This window comes from Hippichthys cyanospilos, chromosome 18 (assembly GCF_059441005.1).
Source record: "Hippichthys cyanospilos isolate Australia breed blue-spotted pipefish chromosome 18, RoL_Hcya_1.0, whole genome shotgun sequence".
NCBI classification, from domain to species: domain Eukaryota; kingdom Metazoa; phylum Chordata; class Actinopteri; order Syngnathiformes; family Syngnathidae; genus Hippichthys; species Hippichthys cyanospilos.
Genome location: NC_142386.1, coordinates 16542684 through 16567279, shown reverse-complemented (window position 1 = coordinate 16567279; position 24596 = coordinate 16542684). Strand labels below are relative to the sequence as shown.

Below are 24596 nucleotides of genomic sequence, written 5' to 3'. Positions count from 1 at the left end.
GTCTTAGCGTAATTCTTAATTCCATGGTGTATTGAAGATTCTCTTTTGGGGGGGGGCGATGGTCCTTTAATCGCCAGTGGGTGGCGCACAGGACTCAGAGGATAAAGCGGACTCTTTTGTTGGTAATGTGCTCACGATGACTGCGCTTCCAAACTCAGGAAACACTGGATATGCCGCCGTAGATCAGTGTGCTTGGATTGATCTTGATAGATTTTTATCAAAGTTTAGAGGGGAAAAAAATAATAGGGAATCACAGTTTTGAATTAGAGGCAAAATACTTCCAATTTGTTCACTCACACTACTTCATACATAATATACAATTCAAATTGTTTTCACGTGGAAGCTGGAGGATAATTGATTTTTTTTTTCAAAGAAAAACCATGAAAAGCATCATTGTATGCAGGTAATATTGGCCTCATTTAAATGAGTGCAAATACATTTTTAAATGATAGTTACCTTACACTAAACAAAGGGTAAAAATGACGTTGAAACATACATCTAGTAAAACATTAGACGGAAAAAACAAAGCATAACCAGAGAGAGGAGGGAAATAGCTTTGAGATATGCTTCACAATTCCACTGCGCATCGGCGCATGATACATGTGAAATTAACAGTAAGTGCAAAGCATATAATCATAATGGAATAGCCCTAATATTTCAAAATCCTGAAGCAATGAGATGGTATTTCCAACAAACTCATACTGTGCATAATTCCAAGTATTCGACTGTTGAATCTAAAATGTAGAAAAGGGACTTACAGTTAGATGACGTGCGGCTGGTGATGAAGTACGGGTCAAGCTTCAGATTGCTGGTGGAGATGGCTGCACAGAGGCCGGGCGCTAGGCAAGGCTGTCAGTCCTCTCTTCCCAAATCATGTGTTGCTCTGCCAAAGTGTTTGCAGGGGAGAGAGGGGGGGGAGACAAAGACAAATCTTTAGATCACATCGATATTGCCACTCCCTTGATGGACCCGAAGCAACATGAATGTCTACCTCCGACATGCTGCAACAGATGTGTGAAGAGTTTTCGATGCCAAAATTCAGAGAGAAAACAACAAGAAAATGGACCGTCCTGTGTGTAATCTCACAACAAGGGTGAAAATTATATTGGAGATAGCTAGTCTCTCAGCAGTTATCTGAGTCACTGGGCAACAAAACCACACCCTTTAAAAAAACGATCTTGATTCCACATTAATTAATGCACTCAGTGTGTGTGTGTGTATGTGTGTGTATGTGGGAGTGTGTGCTCGTGTGTGTGTTTGAGTGTGTGAGTGAATATGTGCATGCGCGCTATTTTCTCATCTCCAACAGCTCAAACAAGACAAAGACGTCCCGCAGTTCTTACAAGTTGTAATAATAAAAAAAAAAGAATCCCAATATTAAACACACAAGACATTCATCGCAAAACACAAGCCCGCCATTCAACATCATTAAACATGTGATGAGCTGCTTTTGCTGAATTTATGCGTAAGCTTTTAAACAGCAGCTTTTATACAACACAGTATATAGAGGGCAGCCTGCAAAACGTAAAAAAAAAAAAACTGAAGCAATTTGGTGTCATTTCAGGTCACTTGCACTGGGGGAAAAATAATTTGAAGCAGTGTGAAGTATCCGTTTGGTGTCTCAATGAAATCTACCACACTGAACAGTGGCATCCCACATTTTTAGTCTTTTGCGAAATGGCAGCAAAAGCAGCATTTTAATGTGTTTGTCAGTTAAAACCTGCAGATTAAAAGTCTATCTAACTTCAATCAGTGACCTCTGTATCCTCTCCTCCCCTCCGATTGAGTCAGGCGAGAGAACATGTCAAATCTCTTTATGTATTTATTTTAAGAGATGTGCCAAATGTTCAGGTTTAGGGCCAAAAGACAATTAAAATTGAAACAATTTGCCCCCCCTCAAAAAATGTTACGATTACTTTAAAACCAACGAGCATATATGTCTGAATTTCACACAAACACACAAGTGGAGAGCGACGTTGCTTGGTAGGCAATTACTATAGCAATTCAACGGGTTGAGAAAGGAGCACAGCCGAGCATCCAGTATTGAACAGTATTTCCAGGGACTACAGGCGAACCTAAAAAAAGACTTATCAAGGAAAAAGAACAACATCATGTCATGTGCCAGGGGCGTGTTGCCAAGACCGACTTTAAAATGAACACACCAAATAATACATTGACAGCAACACAATAGCTATAGTAAGCGTTTACTTTGAAGTGAGCCTTTGTAGCCGTTAGCGATGTGGCTAGCTTGAGTCAAATTACAATCAACATCAACACACAAACTTAAAAAATCATATTAAATCGTTGATTCAGGATGCTAAGAAACCGCTAGGTGCTAACGATGTCATATGCAGGCCACATGGTTCATTCAAATTCTGTGGGAGATTTTAAACGCAGACAGAAAAAAAGTTTTCCACTGCATTAAATCTTAATAACAGCAAATGCCCAAATAATGTGGCTTTCCTATCACTCTATAAAAGCTGACACATATCAAGAAGAATGTTAGGGGATTACTTTGTAATTTTGCTGAATTACAGTAAATGGTCAGTATAGTGACTTTTTATAGTGACTTTTCACAATAGCTAAGCTAGGTTTCTGGCTTAAATTCTAGTCGGTAGGTATTACAATTAATAAAAATAAAGAATACACATGCCTTCGGTACATATGAATATTAGAACATCCACCACAAAAGCCTAGCCCTTCAAACAGAGGTTAAAACACATAACAAGAATATTCAGGATCATAAATTAATTTTACATTTCATTAATCATTTACACACCGGTGCCAGACTCTGAAAATGACGTTACAGCCTGTTCCCAAAGTCAATTGGCTGCCACTCAATGATGTATGAAAAAAGTTTTTTTATATATATTTTTTTTACTTTTTTTGTTTTGTTTTCTTTTATGTCAAATAATGGCCTTTAAAACAAAAAACATGTTGGCACACATTCAATGACACACATACACCCATGCGTACACATTCATTGATAGTACATTTGGGGTTAAACAGGTCAACAATATAAGTTGAGGTGGCACGTTTCGGACATTTTAAAGTAAATACAAATTTTAAAAAAATTCAAAACAAACAGGACTGTCAGAGCTGCTTTGAAAGCATTGCTGTCATTTGCTCTGGTTTTCAAGTACCCATTACTACCCTAGCAGATTCGTTTTGTGTTAATTGTACTGAAAATCTTTTTGCTGAGGACTTGGGGAAGGGAGTTGGCAATGATAGTCATCATGTAAAATATACTTTTTTTGCAGCAGGGCTTTGAATTTTAAGTATCAGTTTAGCAAATGATACAACAGTAAGCGGGTGTCAAGTTGACACCTCTCAGTCTTTTTTAAGTTGGTACTGTACAAAATTGAGGCCAACAATGTGTGAATGTCCTTAGGATAGTCTGACAGCAAAAATGGGTAATTTAGGTATCATCTGCATGAAATGGAAAAAGATACCTTTGAAAAGATTTCCCATGGCAGCATGCAAATGTTGAGGAGAACTGGGTCCAAAACCCTGGGGAGCCCCTTACCGCAATGGATACGGCCAAGGAGATCCAACATATAAATCTCCTGCCCAAGTGGTTAGATTATGAAGCATTAAAAGGGCATGGTGGTTATTGCCCTTAAGAGGAGCCGCAAAGCAACAGTGTCAAACTAAGCATGTCAGTGTCAGAAAGGAGGCGTGCTAAATAGCAGAATGGAAAGATTTGAGAAATGAGCCAGCTAAGGCCAAAAGGTCATACTTGGAAGAAGTGTTTCTTTTTGACCACGTTATGACAGATCTCACTACAACCAAGAAAGGAAAAGCTCCTATAGGTGCAACTTGTGTTCTTGGATAACCTGCCTCAATTTGACTTAGTCAAATTTGAAACTGAATAACATGTGCGCTGTGCCAAAATTCTATTTGCCATCACCATGGCAAATATTTTCAGTCAGGTTCGCCTGTTGCCAGGGGCGCTACAGTTAAGCAAAGCAAACATACTGTACACATATATCTCCCTTTCGGGCTGCACTGGTCCACGCTGACATGGAAATCCACCTGCCTTAGGCGTAGACTCAAGTGAATGGTGCCAACAAAGGGGAGCAGGCCAAGGAAGGCAGGCTCCACTTGCCCACACTGCCACTCACAACACTGATTCCATTTTAGCCGTGACACAGTGGGTGAGCAGCAGCCAGCACCTACCTGCAGTGAATTTTAATCAGCCCAGGGGTCTGCCTCGCGCCCCCTCCCCTACCTTCAGTACTCTGCCTCACACTAAAAGGCCTGATGATCCTTCAAAATTAATTAGATCCTGCGAGGTGGCAGCCATTTTCTTCCCACATCCGCACGCTCCCTCCAAAAACAAAATTTCCCTCCCAAACCTAAGCAAATTTCCACCCCCCACTCCTCAACCCCCCACGCTCATTTCTTTCTCTGTATCTCTACCTGTTTCCTGTTTTATCATCCCTTCTTTGCACCTTCCCCCTCCATCTGTCTGTCTCCCTGTCTGAAACAATCACCCACCACTCCTCTCCTCTCCTGCCTCCCCACCGTGCCCCGCCCCTCACCGCCTGCCTGCCTTCCATGCTCCGAGCTCTGTGTCTGCCTCTGTGGAGTTTGCTGTCAATAAATCCCCAGAGGTCAGTTTGTCTGCTGGAAATCAGACACAATGCTTCAGACCGCCAATGCGATGCATGCTCTGCTGCAAGCGTCACAACAAAGACAGAGGAGGGCTCAGGGGTGAAGAGGAGGGGGCATGTGGGGAGGCTCCCAAAAATTTGGGCTGTAACTCTACCAAGCAGACGCCAGGTTAATAAGCTGCCTGTATTACGTGACAGGCTCATGAAATATGCTGCATCAAATTGGACATCAGTTAATAAGGTGGTGGTTTTGGGGGGTGAGGGTGGGGTGTGGGGGGGGGGGGGGTGAAGTGGCGAACTGGGGGATGGGGGTTGAGAACACACACAAGAGGCACATGTATGAAAGGAACAGTATCAGCCATGTGACTAATATAGATCTTGAAAATGCTAATAGTGCTTCCAGCAGTGCATTCAAGGCCTTTGCTAAATTTGCCACATTTACATCTGCAGACAAAAGGCCACATGCAGACAATTGTGACCACGCATGTGCACACAATAAAATATCGACACAGCTATTTTAAGGAATCATTTAAGGGTTTCTTTGAAGCTCTGATTGATTGATGAACACCATTCAGTGCTGTGATTATTTACTTTAAAAATCTGTACTCTGTGCGTATGTAGATGTGTAGTGAGAAAAATGGCAAATTAAATGGCATTGATCAGACAGGTGAAAATGACCTCAATAGAAGAGGCTGTTTTCTTCTCTTCCCGTGCTGAGCCTCTCTTTAAAGTATTAAAGAATTCATTAGGTATTTACCCATAATATTGGGCCAAAATTAACAGGTGCATTTAAACGGCGAGCACGCATAACTGTTTCACTTTCTGTAGAAAGCATTTTTCTACTCTTAAACTCTGAATTTGTGGAGTGTAAAACAACCTCAGATTTCAATGTTTTTCAAGTAAGTCATGACATCTTGTGATTATAATGGAATGTTTGAATTACATTGCGAGGCATGGTTCCGGGCATATTCCGGGTAAACTTTAAAATGCCTTCTCCCAACTTCAGTCCATCTGAAGCACTGCAACAATCTAAACCACGCAGATGAACTTTTCTGTTGCAAATGCTTGCTACCGTATCACATGTAAAATAATGAGAGAGAGAGAGAGAGAGAGAGAGAGAGAGAGAGAGAGAGAGAGAGAGAGAGAGAGAGAGAGAGAGAGAGAGAGAGAGAGAGAGAGAGAGAGACCAAGTCCTGCAACTTTTTTTTTTGCTCAGATTTCTCAAATAAGTCCATTTGGTAAAATAGTTAGACTGAATAAGATACACACAACAGTTAATACAAGTTCAGACAGAATAATAACACGCAAAAATGAATGTGTTAAGACATTTATTCCAACAACAGGCAGAAAAAAAATGTAATATGGTGAAAGGAAATCAATCCCTGCAGAGAACAACTACATACAATAAACACCAGTGCAGGGCATCTATTTTTTTTTTTTTTTTGACAGGACAGCTTGCTCAACTTTCTGTCAAAAACACACCCACAACCACCCGTTAGCCATAGCAGATCCTTTGTCCAGTTACAGATGGCAACAAATTCAACACCAAATCTCCCTCTGTTTTTTAATTTTTTTCTTTAGGCTAACGTTTGTACAGACATCCATTCATGACATCCATGACAACATTTCATGCTGCATGTTCTCATTTGAAATAGAAAATAAGTATTAGTATAATATTTTGTTCTTCACTGCTTGCCTGGTATTGTTTAAACAAAGACCCTTTCAATTAACATACACGGAAACGCTATGTAGCAAGAATGAGACAACCTTGACAAATAAGTGAGGTCAACAACACAGACATATACAGTGGGCCCCCGGGTTACGAACTTAATCCGTTCAGCGGCTACGCTCGTATCTCGAATTGCTCGTATAGCGGGCAATCCAGACCCATGTTAATTCGTGAATGCGTGCAACGCGCGCATAAGCCTTAGGTAAAATCATCACGCTGTATACATATATTAATATTAAGTGACATAATCTACTGTACAGTTGCATTAAATAACAAATACAAAGGAAAAATGACTTTTACCTTTGGAAATACGTGACTTGTGCTGAGATAGGCAGAGATGAGCAGAGATGAATGCTCAAAGTCAATACGGTAAATCAGATATGCTATTGGTCTTACAGTGTCAAAGTAACTTTTTCAGTCAGGGTTTTCTCTACTTCCTTCCATCCGAACCAGCTGTGCCATCAAGCTAGATAAAGGCGTTCGGCCAATAGCATATCGGCACTTCTGTGATTGACGTGTGACGCCGGCCAATAGCATCTCCGTGAGTGAGACCGGGTGACCTTAATCGACCAATAGCATATTGGCGTCTCCTTGACTGACTGATAATTATTCGCACTTTTTTTTTTAAACGGTTGGAATGTATTGACATCTTATTGATTAAAACACATTTAAACCTGTGACGATTTTTTGTCCTGCAATCGGCACACTTAATTTCATGTCAGCTGTTTTTCCCGACGTGAATTGAGCTGGGTGGAGGCGGAGGGTAGGTTGTGTGTATTGTATTTACTAGGCACCACACTTATGACTTGTTCGAGCGTCAGTTCACCGTTAGTTCCAACTCACAGAATTGCAAGACTGGCGCTGTCCCAAAGCATGTCGGGAGGTCGCCGACTAACATGACATGCAGTTTTGTCGAGCAACCATTATATGGCACTGTGATACCAGCCGTAACAGGGTGCAGAGATTAACTTCTTGAGTTAATACGGCAACGCAACTAGGCTATTGGTCTTACAGTGTTACAGTAACTCTTTCAGTCATGGTGCAAATCACGGAGATACTAAAACATCATCCTCTTATTTCTTCCTTTACCGCTGCTAGTAATTTTAGAAGCTATGTCTAACAGATAAAGTTTGCAAAGTCTTCAAAACATTCCGTTTTTCACTCATTTTGTCTACTTCCTTCCATCCTGTCCCATCAAGCTAGATAAAGGCGTTCGGCCAATAGCATATCGGCATTTCTGTGATTGACGTGTGACGCCGGCCAATAGCATCTCCGTGAGTGAGACCGGGTGACCTTAATCGACCAATAGCATATTGGCGTCTCCTTGACTGACTGATAATTATTCACACTTTTTTTTAAACGGTTGGAATGTATTGACAATTAATTAAAAAAAAACACACATTTAAACCAATGACAATTCTTTGTCCTGCAATCGGCACAATTAATTTCATGTCAGCTGTTTTTCCCTTTAGCTGTACAAACACTACACTTAAATGGTAATATATTTAGACACCGTGAGTGAGACAGTCAGTGTGAGATTGTAAGACCAATAGCGTTCACGTTACCGCCATAAGTATCTGTTAATGATTGTAGATGACGCAACTGCTGAATATGTTGACGCAGTTAGGCGAGAACATTTCTACATACTCAATGGCTGGTTTGTCGGAATGCTCGCAAGACGAGAGGTTTGCTCGTAAGCGGAGGACAAAAATCTCCCTGATCCACGCTCGTAAGGCGAATTGTTCGCAAATCAGGGTGCTCGTAAGCCGAGGGCTGACTGTATAATATTGTATCTGACTCCTTTCTAGTCGTTCCTCCCTTCCATAGCCTTAAAATCTTTCATTTGTCCCATTAAGTATTGCATAAATTTTCGATGACCTGCGCTTTTGCGAAGGACCTTTTGACCCAAAAGAGTCATCTGACAACTCGTATGATCATCTCAAAAAGTCCTTCACCCCGGGACCTAAACTCCCATTCCAAAGCAGGTAATAATCATTTAAAGTTATTATTCGGAAACTGCCTCTCCAAAGCTATGTCAAGGACATACCTTCAGAAGCTTCAGAAGCAACAAATCAGTGTACGGACATATGTAGGGACACATGTTCCTGAATGCTTTAAATACTTCCAGCTCTGCGACCTACATGTTACATCCATCTGTACATTTAGGTCCACAAAAGGAACATTCCTCATCCTTCCATGGACACTAAAACCATCAGGTTTGAGTTTTTTGGCATAAGATCCTTGGCTCTCATTATGAGGATACATAGAGTATATTGGCCACATTAGGTACACTGGGACAATCCAACCTGAGAAATCAAGATTTTCAAAAGTTGATACTCGGCTGGTTACAATTGTTTTTGTTTGGTGTTTTATTTATTATTGTGGCTACAATTTTGAGTGGTATATAATGGCTAAACCATTGTTTAATACATTGTAGTTCAATAATTAATGTAAATGTTTACTTTTCTGACAATCAAATTACATTTGTGTTAATTTATCGGTACAAAGTTGAATCTTGTAAGGGCTGCTTATGATTGTGGAGGTAAAGTAGTCACAAACTATAGAGTGAGTGTATTAAAAAAAGTTGTCAGAGTAAAAGATACATTTAGATCAAATATTTACAGTCATATTTAAAGTGTTTTTTTTCTTTTTTAATTGTGTTAATATAATTTTTCATCTCTAAGTTTATGCTTTCTGAATGCTGAATTGAACCGTTTTTATGCTTCGGGCTTCGTGTGCCTGAGTTGATGTGGAAAATAAAGGTCGATCACATTCTGAAGTGGACAGTGATCGGCTGTCATTGTGTGGCAAGATCAGTAAAATAGTCTGGAAAACAAATTGTCTATTTGGGTTTATTTCATTTGAAGCTGCAAAGACACAAGTCTTAACAGAGCATTCTAATGGTCTCTAAAAGAGTGTGCTGGGACAAGTGAAAGAAGATTCTTAAGGCTAGGGAGGAAGGAACTACAAGAAGGGTGTCAAATCCAAAACGATAAATGCCTGTGTTGTTGAACTCACTTATCTGTCAAAGTCGTCTCATTCTAGCTCTACAGAGAGTTCTCATGTATGTTAAGTGAAAGGGTCTTTGTTCGAACAAAGCCAGGTGGTCAGTGGACAACAAAATGTTATGCTAATACTGGTTGAATACTTATTTCGCATTACACCTGATAGGCTCCCGTTGTAGGTGAGAGGGTAGAAACGGAAGCACAAGATTTGTCAGTGATGAATCGGAAATTCAATGTCAAAAAACACCCTGAAACCCCTTTGATAAAGGTAGTGCAATATAGTCTTTGTAGGGGGGAGCTTGTTTACCAAAGAAGCAGTCTACCAAAGCAATGCAAAGCACCCAGCTGAGACCATAGCCAAAGCTAATAATAGCAAAAAAGACAAACGAAGTAAGAGAGTTGGCAAAGCACTTTACCAAACTACACTTGAGTGTACTGTATTTGACCAAGTCTGTAATTGACAGGATGGATGATATTGTATTTTACTGTTAATTTATAATTATTTTGAAAGTGACAAAAGAAAACAGCAATATTTCTCCTGATGGCTAAAACTAAAGGTTGCAAACAGCACTTCACACTTGTCTCACTTCCAACAAAAGTTAAATGGTTACAGCTGCATTTGATAAGGAAAACAATCAATAATAATAATATGAATAATAATCCAAAAACAACAATCTTTTGATATGCCATAATGACACAATGTATAAACATTAAAAAGGTTTTTACAGATTTTTTTAAGTGATATTAAAATGAAATCAATCAGATCAATTAATTATAGATCTTCATCTCATCTTCACCTCATTTTTTAAATCTCACAAATTAAAATCAACAGAATTTATGAGCATGCCAAGTTGACTGTTACAGTGCTCCCATTTGCCTGCGTCCCCAGGTCCATGACGAATAATTTTTGCCTAGGGGCGCATACTTTCAAATAAATGTGCGTCCCTTGAATACATGGTATTTTTTGACATCAAAAATATTAATCATTGTCCATCTTTTTAATCAACCAAACTTTGTGACTTACGAACATTATTAACACCTTTGTCTGCCATTTTTGTTTTGATCTTGCGGAAAAAAATAACATCAATCGTGAAAAAAAGGAACACGCCTTTGTTTATATAAATTCTGGTCCCGGCGAGCCTACTTGTGTAGTAATGATCAAGTAGATAACAATTGTCACGACCATGGTTCCGGAAAAAAACTTCAAAATAAAATCACCCAATGCTATTCATTTCATACATTATTTGATTTACCAAGTAATATTTTGAAGTGTTGTTTGACTTCCTTTGTAACCAGGCGCGTCACCAGACAGAGGTCACCACTGCACATACTACATTAGAGTAATGATCTGCAGTGCTTGGTAAAAACTTCAAGAATAAAAACAAATTCACTTCAGAGCACACATGCCGCATATAACTTAGTATTGTAATTTGTTGCTAGGGTATTCACTTGACATAAAAAATGTGCACATGGCAAATTAATATGGTAATTTATTAACGTGTATTACGGGAGAGCAAGAGGAGGAACGTCAGGGGACAAATCACTGTAAGAAGTCAGTAAGCTTAGACAATGTGTTAAAAATATTATTTTGAATTGACTTAATGTGCAACTCTGAGATTGAAATCAGAAGGTTAGAGTCACGCAACAGGGATAAAGTAGTGAGGAATGACGGAGGTAAAAGTCCTAGCTAGCGAGGAATCATAATTCTGTCTTAAGTTCATGCTATGTTAGCTAACCATATTAATTTGCTCTAAGAACTTGCTCATTGCAACTGTTTTAGTTCCACATAAACACTTGGCTTATTAATATTGTCATTTTTGAATGTGTAGTTGCATGAGCCTTAATGCTGTTTATGGTCTTTTGGCTCTGCGTCGATGATAATTTTGAGAACTCAGAATTGAGTTTGTGTTCGTTGCCAGACATAGCAACTGAATCAGGGGTGTCAAATGGTTCTGGCTTGCAAATTGGTTTAAACTGGCCCACGAGATAATTTTGTGAAGTACAAAAATGAGCTGAACTTTTTAATAAATGAAAAACTTGAAATGTGTTATGAGTGATAGTAATGTTATTATTTTATGATTAGTAGTGATGTTGTACTTGCTTTATTTTGGACTCTATTAAAAAAAAAAAAAAAGAATAATAAATTTAAAGTAATATATGATACCAGTATACCATGATTTTATTGGTCTGGCCCACTCAGGAATAGATTTTCACCCATGCGACCCACAAGCATAAATTACTTTGACACTCCTGCTCTGGATGGTGCTCTGGTTCCCAAAAGGTCTACCTTCAGGAGAAAAAACATCTTTCCCTATCATCAAGTTGCAGGCCATATACATATAATTACTTTGACATTTGTTAATACCTGTTGTTGTTTTTGCTAACGTCTTGTAAATGCAGTTTGAACCTTGGACTTACTTTGTCGTTTTAACTACGCAATGTTTGGGACTCCAAATATTTCTGCCGGGACCCATAGATTTTTAGTAATTTGAGTCCCAGGGACTCAACTGTTTTCAGAGGTAAAATGAGCACTAATGCTATCAACTGGGTTTCAGCAGCGTGTGTTTTAGCACGAGGTGAGCAGATGAGCATTGGGCATACAGTACATAGAAGGGTGCTTTAAGCTGTTCAGCTCGACCCTACATTTTTTGTCAGTTGGCCTGTGCTTGAAGGGGCCGCAATTGAGCCCCTCTTGTCGTCGGTGGCCAGTTCAAAACACTCTTTGGAAAAACCCTGACAGGGAAATAGCTTAGTGCAACGGATGGAATGGGAAAAATAAATGAAGCTCTACAACTCTGAATACTGTATATCAGGGTTCAGCAAACTTTTTGAAACTGAGAGCTACTTCTTTGGTAGTGAGTAAAATGAAGGGCTACCAGTTTATGTGAAGACCCTGATAACGTCATTGATTTTTCACAGTAATTAAAAAACTACAGTAGGAAATATGTCAATCGAGTATACAGTGATCCCGCCTACTTCGCGGTTAATGGGGACTGTCAACCCCCCGTGAAGTCTGAAACCCGCGAAGTAGGGTATCAGTTCCTAGATTTCTACGTACGCCCCAATATAGCCGCAGTAACCATAAACAATCCTTTTTTTTTTGTATTTTTTGCCTATTTTATTTCCTTTCTCCTATTATTTAACTTTACATTATCCTTATTAACATTACTGTATATTCATTAAATAACTAATATTACTTAGTTTGTTGAGAATTTGTTCTCAGGACTGGTTATCTGCACCAAGACTCTGCTGAAAGAGTACGCAAGTCATCACGTTGAACTTCACATTTATTTTGGCTCATGTATGGTGTATCATGTAGTATCTGTTGAATAATGAATCAACAACAATCTTAAAGTCAGTCAACTAACATATAAAACTTAATCTATGAATTTACTGTATTTTTAGCCGACATTAGCGGGTTAGCAACAACTAACAACTAACAACTAACTAACAACAACTACTAACTATAAAGTGCAACCTCTACACAAACAAACAGATAAACAAAATAACTCATCGCTTACTAAACATAGGAAGTAGCGTGCGTTATCAACTAAATGATAATAAACTATAAATATGAGCTTACATTGTCATTCACTATGTCACCGTAACAAGCCGAATGACGCATAGAGAACGTAAAAAAGGAAACGGAAACGCAACGCGACCCGACAAATTAAAAGCATGCATTTCGAAATAAGATAAAAAACGTCAGGAACTCTAACGCTTGAAGAATTCTTAACATAGTTATTAACTAATATTACTTCGTTATTTTATTAATGCAGTGCTGTATAATGTACTTTTTTCAATTATTGTACATTTTTTAAATGATTTTTTATTTTGAAATATTTTTTGTTTTTCCTGAAAAAAAACGCAATATCTGAGACCGCGAAGTAGGAGGGATCACTGTAATATGCAATGTATATGTCATATAGTAAAATTCCTAGAAAATCACAATGTTCTATCACTTGTAAACTATTTGCAGAACAGGTTTGCGGGCTACTCATGTTATACTCGGGGGCAAAGCAGTGCCCGCAGGCACCACGTTGGTGACCCCTGCTGTATATCATAGGGCGCCAATGATCAGCTAAATGACTGCTTCAAACGTACTGTAAGTCTTTATACATGAATGTCATATCCATGAATTCAATCACTTAGAAGTGGATTTATAGTTTGGCAGGTGTTTGTGTAGTAAATACATGCATAATACATACCTCGGCTTACTTGACATATGACCCACCTACTGTATAAGTGTTATGCTGACACATTGAAACGCGCTCAACCATGTGACACCTTGTGCACTCTAACCAAGTGCTCTATGAGCCAGCTGAACAATTCCACTTATGTAATGTGACTTCAATCATATATTGTGCCATGCTACAACACATTACAAATGCAAAGGTATGTTTTTTTTTCAGCCACGAAGGGTAGAGCAGCAGTCTGATCTTATGAGGAAAGATTAATCCATACAATAGTGTTGCAAGGTAGATCTGTTAAGCAAGCTAGGTCCTGCATTTCAGAAGAAAAAAAAAATCCCTTTCGCAACTGTATATAAAATCAATGACAACATGATGAAGATTTTGAAACAAAATAAAAGCTGAATGGAAAGTTTCAATTTTTCAGCAGAGTTTATCAGATAAGCCCTGGAAAATGCAGTCTATCAATCGGAAGTAAGTTAAAGAATGTTTAAAAAAAAAGATTTTAATGACGATTACAGGCATAATCATGAGTTGTGTTTCTAAGAATCTAGTGTGACACACTGTTACTCAACACTTTAGAGCTCTGCCCTCAGTCTAAACTTGTTGTATAATCAAATAAACACAAGCGTTTAACTGTGTTTACCCCAATTTATTTTGATACAAATGCCTGATACTTACAAGATGGAAAAATGCATTGTAATAGAGGACCACTATGTTGAGCACTTCCCATCCTCAATTTAAAAAAAAATGATCTGCCTTTACCAAGATATTAATGTTCACTTTTAAATTACACTGTCAATCAATTGACAATGTATTTATTATTGTGGTTGTTGTGGTTTTAAACCACACTATTGAAACAATTTAGAATGAACCACTACATTCCTAGCTTTGCAACGGCTAAATTTAAAATAACCATCAACTCTTCCAAATTCAAACTCCTGATCTCACAGTTCATTTCAATTTAAAAAAAAAAACAAAAAAACTATCATGGGATGTTCCTCGTCTAAATGTACAGACCGTTGCGCTGCTAAAGTTCCACAGATAGTTTTCATCTAAGTGTAACTTTGTCAGAATTAAATATGTGCTAATGTTCAGGAATGACTCCAGGAACAAAATGTTGAAGAGGTTTTACTAGTTGTATTGCTTATAAATTGCAGCGCACAAACCACACATTATACTACTGCCAAAACATTCAAGTTTTCTGAGTGACACTATTTTTTTTATTCGACTCATTTTCAAAATGGGGGGGGGGGGGGGGGGGGGTGTTTACTGTAATGCAAGCCTCCTGCTGTAAGGCAGCCCCAAGCACAAGCGCAAATTCATATGATGACGCTATGTACATACTTAGCTGTTTACTGTTTCTAACCAGAAAAGCCAGTCTCACCGTACAAAGCTGAATACAATAAAATGGAAAGCACACTTTATTTGCATGTGTTTCCAATGTCTTACTTGACTAACGTTGTTTGTTGCTAAGAGATGCAATGGATTAGGATACAAGCAACAACACAGAACACTCTGCCTTTCCCAGCGCTACACTTCACAGATTTACTGTCATTTACTGTTTAGTGGCATAGTTGTTGTCTCCAATCTGAGTCACTACAGATACGCCTCATATCACATGATCACCCTTCAGCTCAGCCCATGCTGATCACCAGCATGGCTAATGCACATGAATGGGCGGTTAGTGTGCTCGCTTTGGATGTGGTAGAATTCTTCTCTTTGAAGGGCACTTGGACGCCCCCCCCGGAATATAGCCGGAGAACATTGGCCGCTTCTGCCAACATTACGCAAAACAACCTAACCTGGCGCAGCTTTACCATCTCAATCGTTACCCAAACGCCAGAGGGTTTGGTTTTTGCCTAAATTTGACACGTGATTTTTCTTTTTTGTCAAACACAGGGTTTAGGTTCAAACTAAAACAAATTATTGATTATTTTAATGACCAGTCACTGCCACTTAAATAGTAGGAGTATATTTTTGCCCACATTGCAAAACTAAGTTCAAGCATCATATTAGTTGTACTGCATATCTTTGGCGTAGCATCTCAGAGCAAAATACCGTGCTGTTTTGAGACTTGTTTCTATTAGAAGGCAAGAAGAAAAATGTTTAACAGCAGTCCTTAACAGTAGAGGAATCATATTACAAGATCAAAGAAAGCTATAACAACCGTCTTTATAACCTGGTGACTTTATACTCGAAAATTTTACTCAAGCTAATATCTATTACAAGCTTATTATAAAATTGCAATTAATTAGATCGCAATTAATTTTGGAAATAAATCTGCAATTAATGAGTAAAAATGTTTGATCATATGACAGCATTGGTTGTACGTGGTAAGGCATGTTGGGAAACATTCCTTTATTTTCTCTTTAGAATATAAGTAAATATAACATGCAGAACACTTTATACACATTGACTAGCATATGCATGTACAATGAATATAAAATGTTTTGACAAAGGCAATTACATTTTATCATATCTAGCTAGTAGCCACTAGGTCACAAGCTCTCCAGCAGTTCCTTTGTTACACCCCTGTTTTTCTCCCATCTCCACTCCGTCCCTCTGTGTGACTTTTTTTTTTACTTTCTCAAGAGCTAAAAACCCCTTAAAAATAGATGCGGGGGATGGGGTGGGGCAGTGGAAGGGGATGAACAGCTCCTCACAAAGACTCCAGTCCCATCGTTCACAATGAGGAGCTGCTCAAAAGAATCAATTCGTTCGTGTCACTTTTGTTAGATTGAGTTTAGTAGAAAGTCGACCGCATGTTCGATATTCACTTAACACGCTCAAACTCCGCATCAGATAAAATTGTGACGATATCACACGTCATATGTGTAGGCACACTTTGGAAACTAACCAAAAATCACACCTGCATTTGTTGCCACTTCAAATGCAATGTATATGCAATAATAGTGTTAACAGCTGTATTGCTCTTACAAAGGAATAAATACATCCCTAGAGAAAACACTTGAAAAAATCTCTCTCTGAATATTTTAAATTCTTATTTTGATGCCAGTCAACAGTCAATTTTCCAAATCTGTTCAGTCAAATCACAAACAAGTTGAGGCTGAATACTCAGCACTTCGGCCATTTACAGTGCGAAAACGGTAACAATATACCCCACACACATGCGGGAAAATGTGGTCATGGGCTGATATAATCAAGGTTGGACTTGTTGGTCTATATTTCCACAAGGTATTACTGTATGTTGGAAAACAGCACTGCTTATCATCAAAAGAACGCCACCCCTGTAATCAAAAATCAACATTTTTTTTTAGCTAAACCTGGGGAAAATATGAATGGTTGAAAAAGCAATCAGCGTTAACACAAAAGCTTTAGGCTTCTGCTTGCAAGCAGAAAAAATGCATGCAAATCTCTAATGGACCATCTAAAATGTACATGGGGTAATCAGTAAAACTTAAAATGGGACAGGTGTGTTCTGACTATAATTTGACAAGGATTTCAAATTTGTGATTAATTAATTCTGAACAATATCTCATCCCGATTATAGGGTGTGCACACTTGTGCAACCACATGATAGTACTTATTTTAACTTCAACTCCCATCTTGAAAATATATATTTAAATTGAATTGATGTGCACATATTATAGCTGGCAAAAGTTGTGAAATCATTGATCTCTGTCTCATCACAAAAAATGGTATTTAAGGGGCGTGTAGATGTTTTATAACCACTGTATAGTTGGCGTGGACCCCCCACCCCCACACCCACCCAAGTGGAGGTGGAGGGAGCTTTCTGCACTTGCAGACTTGCTTGAAATAATTGCACTGCTAATACATGGCCATGATTCGACATGATGCATGTATGAGTTGTAGCCTTTGCCAGACCAATTTTGATCATAACGTCACCAGATGAATTTGGTTAAACAAAACTGCAATGACCTTATAGCAGCCATAAAAGTAACTAACTTGTATCTTTTGTATGTACTTTCAAGAGAAATAAAAACCTTATGTGTGGCAACATTACAATGCATTCCACAAACCTGAAGTTACTAGTAAGATCAGTTTTGTTTCTTTGTATTTACTGTAAATGTCAAACATATTGTGAAACAGCCTAATTAATGTTGCCCCAACTTAAAATAGTTTTCGCCATTTGGTAGTTGAGAAACAGGTATGGCATACCTTTCCTTTTATCATGAGCCTAAAGCGTTGGCACCCGAGACGAGGAAGAGGAAAAAGTTTCGGTTTGCAGTTTACCCTTAAAAGCAGCCAAATTAATAACCAGTCTCCAGCAGGAGTGGGGGGCGGGATCTGGAGCTTTGTCTTTATGAAGGTTGACTTTCAGGCTATAAACAATGTAGACAGTATCCAAGAGTGCTTTTTGGAGGGGTATTATATCAGACTACCAATAAAAATAAGAACTCAAAAAGAAAAGTGTCTGCCAAATCGCTTCTTTCAACAGACAATGTGTATTCTTTTGGCTGCATTGGTAGGATGGAGGGGGTGGTGGAAAAATGCTATAACTTCAATGTAAACACTTCCAAAATGTCTTCATTTTAAGCACAATGTAAACAGTATTGTGGGTTTAGTTGAGTGCACTCGCAGTGCATAAAGAAAAACCTGAAGAGAGAGCCTGTGTGCAACCTGAAACATTTTGGCTGCCATGGCTTCTGTTTGCTGGCTCAAGGCTTGAAAATGGTCTTTTCGAAGCCAAGATAGAAACGGTGGAGACAAAAGTGACAGTATATTAGTTTGAAAAGTTACCAACTTTTCTTATAAAATATAACATGGCAACATATCACCAAACTGCTCAACCTCTGCTTAGATTCTTTTCCCATGCAGTGAGGCCCGGCTCACCATATGGGTAACAGGGTGAACTGAGGACACACATGCCTCTTGGCAAACTCACATCTACACTATTAGAATCCAGGATACATTTTTCACATGATTTGAATGCCAGGACCTGCTTGTGTGTTCAAATCAACAGAATGCAAAATAAGTTTCAATGTTTGTGCTCCTCACCCCCCACACAAATGAACTCTTTTTTTTTTTTTTTTTTTAATTTATACCACACATTTTATTACTTAACCCGCCTATTGAGCTTGTTTGCAAGGAACTTCAATAATGTCGCTGGGTCAATATGACCCGAAGGTGAGTGCTTTCATCCAAAAGTGTCAATAGGTGTTTTTTTTAGTTTCGTTTTTTTAATTGGAAACCCACTCACAAAGTAACAAAGGCAACACTCAATGTATAGCATAGTGATAACATACAGGGGCAATTTGACCTGGTGACATGTGTAATTATCCAAAGGTTTTCAAAACGTTTTCTGTGTGTAATACTTACCCCTCCCCCCCCCCCCCCCCACCCAAGAAACAGTAGTAAAATTCTGCTTATTTATCAAACATTTTGCAAAAATAAATAAAGTGAAAATCCAGAACGGTTGTAATGGAAATGCATACAAACACCATTTTAATGGTTTATGTTGCTTATTCATAAGGCAAGCAAAGGTCCTCAAAAAACTACATTCTAAATTAAGTTTAATTTTCCACTAGGTCGGTTTTACCCACAATATAACAATGTTACAAATAACTGTAATTTAAAAGCTTGAGACACGCTCTTGTTTTTGTTTGTTTGTTTTACAGTAAAAAGAAGGGGCTTAGAAGAACTAAGAGATGTAAACAGAATCATGGCAGTTGAGTCAAGGTAATGGAAACACATGGTCCCACACATCAATAGAATCTGATAAACACTGTATTTACTTTAAAATGATTTCTGTGCATGATTTTACAAAGAAATACAAACCCTGGGAATTACTGAAACGATTTGACATGAAAGCTTAAATGGCTGGAATACACCATGATAAAGGTTTTTCATTGAACATGACTGCTATGCTGTTAAACATTAAAGAAAGAGTTGTTTTAAAAGAGCGGGTTATGATTTCCATAGCTTGGTGTTTATTTTGGCGTTTCCATAGCTTGTGTTTCTCTGTACTGTCTCCCATGTCGACCCATGTTGACATCTTGTCCCAAGTTGGAATATTAACTCTGTATTCACATCATAGAGAATATCAAACAGTACAATCTAAGAAATGCCGCATTTATTATCACGCCAAATGACAGAAATTACATTGTGCTTGGTAAGACTGTTATTTAGACAGTATTGCGTCGGAACAAAAGCCTGCTAACAACTTCCACAAATTGGGCCTCAATGTGTGCTTTCATTATGCATTCCTGTGATACTGGCAGGGAGCAGAGATTCCAAAGCTAAAATCTTCAGAGTAGCCAAAAAATATGCCTTCAACTTTTGTGCCTGACATTTTTTTTTCCTCTGGAAGTCAAAAGGATTGGGAGGGCTTCTAAATTTTATGCAATTTGGATGCTCTTAAGAATATAAAGCATATTTCATCAAACGTGGGACCATCTCAGCTTGCCAAATTAAAGAAAAAAGGTGACTAAAGTGAAATTCAAGTCCCATGAATGCATAAAAACTGAATGCAAATTTGAGTTATTCCGTGTGTGACCTTGATTGAAAAAGAAAATTCAGCACATTACAAAAGATCACCACTCGCCCCTCACTGCTAAAACCAGATTAGTTTCTTTCCTTGTCTTGCTGCTGCGAGGAAAATTACCAAAATTCATGTACCAGCATTTTTCAGTTTCATGAAAGCAGCAAGAGCTTGTGCAGGAGACAACTCTCATTAATTACATGCAACTGCAGCACAATTTTCTGTTGTGTTACTAGTATGGGAAAAGTCTTTTTCATTGTGGATAAAATTAAGTGCTGTGTGGTGGCGGAAAGCCACCAAATTATTTCTTGTTTGCTAACGTTCACACTTGGACAAATATTTAGGAGGATGAGTACTATTTTTTGCAGCAGCTTCGTTTTTTAAAACCTATGTCCAAATAATATGCTCATCTGAATGACACCAGCTAGCCAAGATGGACTCGAAAGCCTAATTTGATTTTGATATCCACAATTAAGTTACTTTATTTTTTTAATTATATTGTGTAATTGTGTAAGTTGGATGGCATGGGTAAAATTTTGAGCCAAATTATTAAAATGCAAATTAATTTTTTGAAAATATAGTCATGCACTTGAAGCAGCCAACGTGTACTAAAATATTTTTTTTCTTCAAAGTGACTCACACTCATGACCAATATGAAATGCTATTGGCCATTCTCTTCTAGCTTGGAAATTATTTGCTGGTAAAAAGGCTTCGTGCAAGAAAAAAAATAATATGGAAAGGTAACACTGAACGGTCTTTTATTAGGGCCATCGTGAATGAATATTTGGAATACCTGCTTTGTGTATGCATGAACAGTAAAACTGATTTTGGGGGTGAAATATCTCTGTGAACTACACTGATTTAGACAGATCTGTAAGACTATTTGGAATTTCAAATATTTTACTTGATGGGGAGCATCTGAGGATTTTTTTGTTTGTTTGTATGAAAAATAAATTTGAGGATGTGAATTGGTGACAAGATACCGAGGACGAGAGAAGAATGGTGACACCAAAAGAAATTTGGGAATGATTGCTGGGTGTGGATTAGCACCCTATTCTCACACACACACACACACACACGTCACACACACCCAGCTCTTCAGTTTCTTTTTCATATAATAATGAGCTTCCTTGGTCTGCAAATATGCTCTTAAATATTCATTAGTCATGGGTGGGATTTTGAGCAGTGACACAAAAAAGTGGATACACGGTGATGCACAAACAGTGTGCATATTAATTTATATATGGAATATATGCATATAATAATGATTCTACCAAGATGAAGCAAGGCCTTATCTTGCCTCTTCTGGACTGACGAAATCCTTTTTGGACACCAAGCTGTGGTGAGCACTCACATGCACGCTAAATAAAATAAAATGTTGAGTTTTGTCTGTGCGGACATAAGACCTCAATCCCACTTGTGCATTTTACTGCACTCCTCCACATGCTAGCTCGTCCATCAATACAATCATATTAGGAATGATATGAAATCACATGGGCTACATCAGGCAGCAAAGGGCTCCCACTACATGTGTCAAGCCACAAATGAGCCATTTGTTCCATAAGGGACTGAAACTCATTCCTGCTATGTTGACATACTACGGAAAAAAATCCAAAATGACACCCACCAAACGAAAGGCCCAAAAGGAGCCTTTGAGGACAACATCACCTGGACTGTTCTTGCTAATTTGGGGCAACAAGACCAGGACCAAAGTCTGACACTGTGACCCTTAATGTTCATGGCCAACTTGGAGGGCGCTTTATGCACATAAGAACATGCCCCATCATTGTCCACGGATCTCACTAAGACATGCTTAATGGGATAACATCTGCTAGAAACTCACACATTCGCACACTCTGTCTAGTCCTCACACACGTACACACGACACTCATACACATATCTAAGCGCTCATGCGTGTACGACGTGGAGAAGGCCGTTATAATTGACATGTTACTCCAGAAAAGCTCTAAATTATCTTTACGTCACATACATACGTCTAGACGTAATAATAATTTTAATAACGAGCTAGTAACCTCCTCTCCTCAACAAAACACACTAAAGGCGCACTGAAAACCGCCTCTTGCAACTTTAATCACACCACAGCATGCAGGGCTCCACATCTAGGCCAGCCTCCGCCAAAAAAAAAAACAAAAAAAAACATTTTCGCATATTGCTGACAGATAATAAAAACGTGCACAACTGTACTTGATACACACATAACCGATTCGAAGCTTAACTGTATTGTAGGAGCATTAGCCAGCCTCCCTTCTCTGCTCCGATGAAAACGTCAAGCTCTATTGATATTAAATTGTGGATATATTTAACAGAGAAAAACATGTGTCGGACATTCGCTCGATTGGAATCGAGTCGAAGATCCACAAAGTGATATCGCATGGAGAAGAAGTGGGAGCTTGCGTGCCATGCTTAAAAAAAAGCGAATCTAAAGTGACCTGAAAGCCAAAACGCGCACACTTGTTCCGGCGTGAAAAATGTGAGCATCGCGGACGGTCACTTTAACGCAGCATTGTTCTCAAGCGCTTGAAAAAAGAAAAGTGAAGAGGGTAGCGTTTGGTTACGATATCTTAAATAAGTGTGTACGTTGAGAATAGTGACAGATGAGGAAACGTGCGTCATGTCCACCTTGTTTTTTTTCCGCGAATATAAATGGACATCGAATCCCGTTGGCAACGTGGGCTGAGAGTACGTTTCGGTTTCCCTGACCGACATTTAATGAATGGCAACAATTAAGTTCGCCATATGAGCAAAATAAATAAATTGTGTGTGTGTGTGTGTGTGTGTATATATATATATATATATATATATATATATATATATATATATATATATATATATATATATATATATATATATATATATATATATATATATGTGTGTGTGTGTGTGTGTGTGAGTGTGTAGTGTGTGCAAGCAAGTGATTGTCAGCTCAATTTACAAAAAAATAAAAATAATAAACTACACAAGGAGCCTGTCACACAAATAGGAAAATCCCTCTCTATTACAAATACCCGTCCAACCCCTTTTCCATACTAACTTAGAAAAATCCATGTCTTACCTCCACTTCGAAGCTCGTTGCCCCTTACTAAAAGTGTCATGGATCTCACCCCACGACGACGTCTGAGCTAGAAGATGTCTAACGTGCCCTTTTTACTTTGTTTCATTTCTCACTTCATCTTCTTTTCATCTCATCAATAAACACACGCTGCAGCCTACCTTCACAGAAGCAGCTCGCTTCAAATGTGCCCTCCCATTTTTAACTATACATCGGGTACTTTGAGAGGAGTGGGGGTGGCGGGGGTATGGGTGCGGGCACGCCTTTTCACTTAAAGCTGCAATTGGGGGGACAACAGTGCACCGTCTTGGGTTGTTCTACACATATTGAGCCCCCCACGGAAAAGAGAAAGTGGGGGCGAGGAACGCTCCATTATATGCAGGCAGTGGGAGTTGTTATAGTACTACTACTCGTACTAATAATATGCCTCCTACTAATATTTACAAATAGAGGGTTGGCGGGTTGTAAATACGTATGGTGGACCTTACTTTGCAACTCTTATATATGTGTATTCGTGCATGGGGTATAGGGAACTCGGCTGATAAAAATCAACCGCGTCTACAAATGTGAATGAACTCTCACATCACTTCCTCTCGTTTTTCCTCCTCCTTCTCCCCCACCTCCCTTGTCTGGATCGCAAGGAGAGTGGAGGAGCCCATAATGTGTCTGTCACGCGAAAATACTTTCTATTGGACGCTGAGACTGTCACTCCCGTAGAGAAGCGGCAATTTGCCTTTCGATTGGCTTACATCACCGCCAATCAAGCGCAGGGCACCAAAAAGCTAGATTGTCTACTGTGTCTTCCACTTTCTACGCATTTCTATTTTCTCATTTATTTATTTTTTAACGTCCCGAGCTGACCTCGAGTTATGGAACAGGGGGGAACAAACGGTGCCGGTTCGCCCGACCAATCACATTTGGTGAAGGGATTGCTTTTTTCACCCTCTTCTTCCAACGCCTTGAAATACATTTTGGCTGGCACGGAATGAAGCAAATGGGTCATGTGCACCCCCCCCCCCCCCCCCCCCCCCCACACACACACACACACAGACGCACACACTGCCTTAATGTCCCCCCTCCTTCGCTGTCTAGACAGTGACAGGTGTGCGTGTGTCAGCAGTCCACATCAGAATAATGAAGTACTCGGTGGGCCGTACGTGTTTCATAATGACCGTGTATTATTCATGTGTCAAAAGCGTGCCATGGATAGACAACGGAGAGCGTCTTCGGCAAAGCATTCCACGTTATAAAAAAGAGTGAGGAGGAGGAGGCGGCGGCGGGGGTTTGGGGGGGCGTTTCCTGACAAGGAGGTCAGCTAAGGTTAGCGCATGCAGCCCGCCGCGCCTCCACGGCATCGCGAGTGCTCGTGTAATGGCGGCAAACATCCACGTGTTACACCCCCGTCCCCTTCTAAGAAAAATAAATAATAAAACGAAAGCAAACCGCGCTTTTCAACAACTTGAAAAACTACCACCGGAGAAATTAAAGAGGTGATCATTCAGACATCTCAGTATCCCCGT

General features: G+C 39.1%; 1 protein-coding gene across 1 annotated transcript in view; it reads right to left on the bottom strand.

Annotated features, from left to right (window-relative positions):
• Window positions 1–23268, bottom strand: part of zbtb20 (zinc finger and BTB domain containing 20) — a 41312-nt gene extending 18044 nt beyond the window's left edge. The window contains exons 1-2 of the mRNA XM_088439959.1: window positions 23080–23268; window positions 759–883 (exon numbers count right to left, since the gene is read on the bottom strand). The gene's annotated coding sequence lies outside the window, so the exon portion shown is untranslated. The remainder of the gene's footprint in view (window positions 1–758; window positions 884–23079) is intronic.
• Between the last annotated feature and the right edge of the window lie 1328 nt (window positions 23269–24596).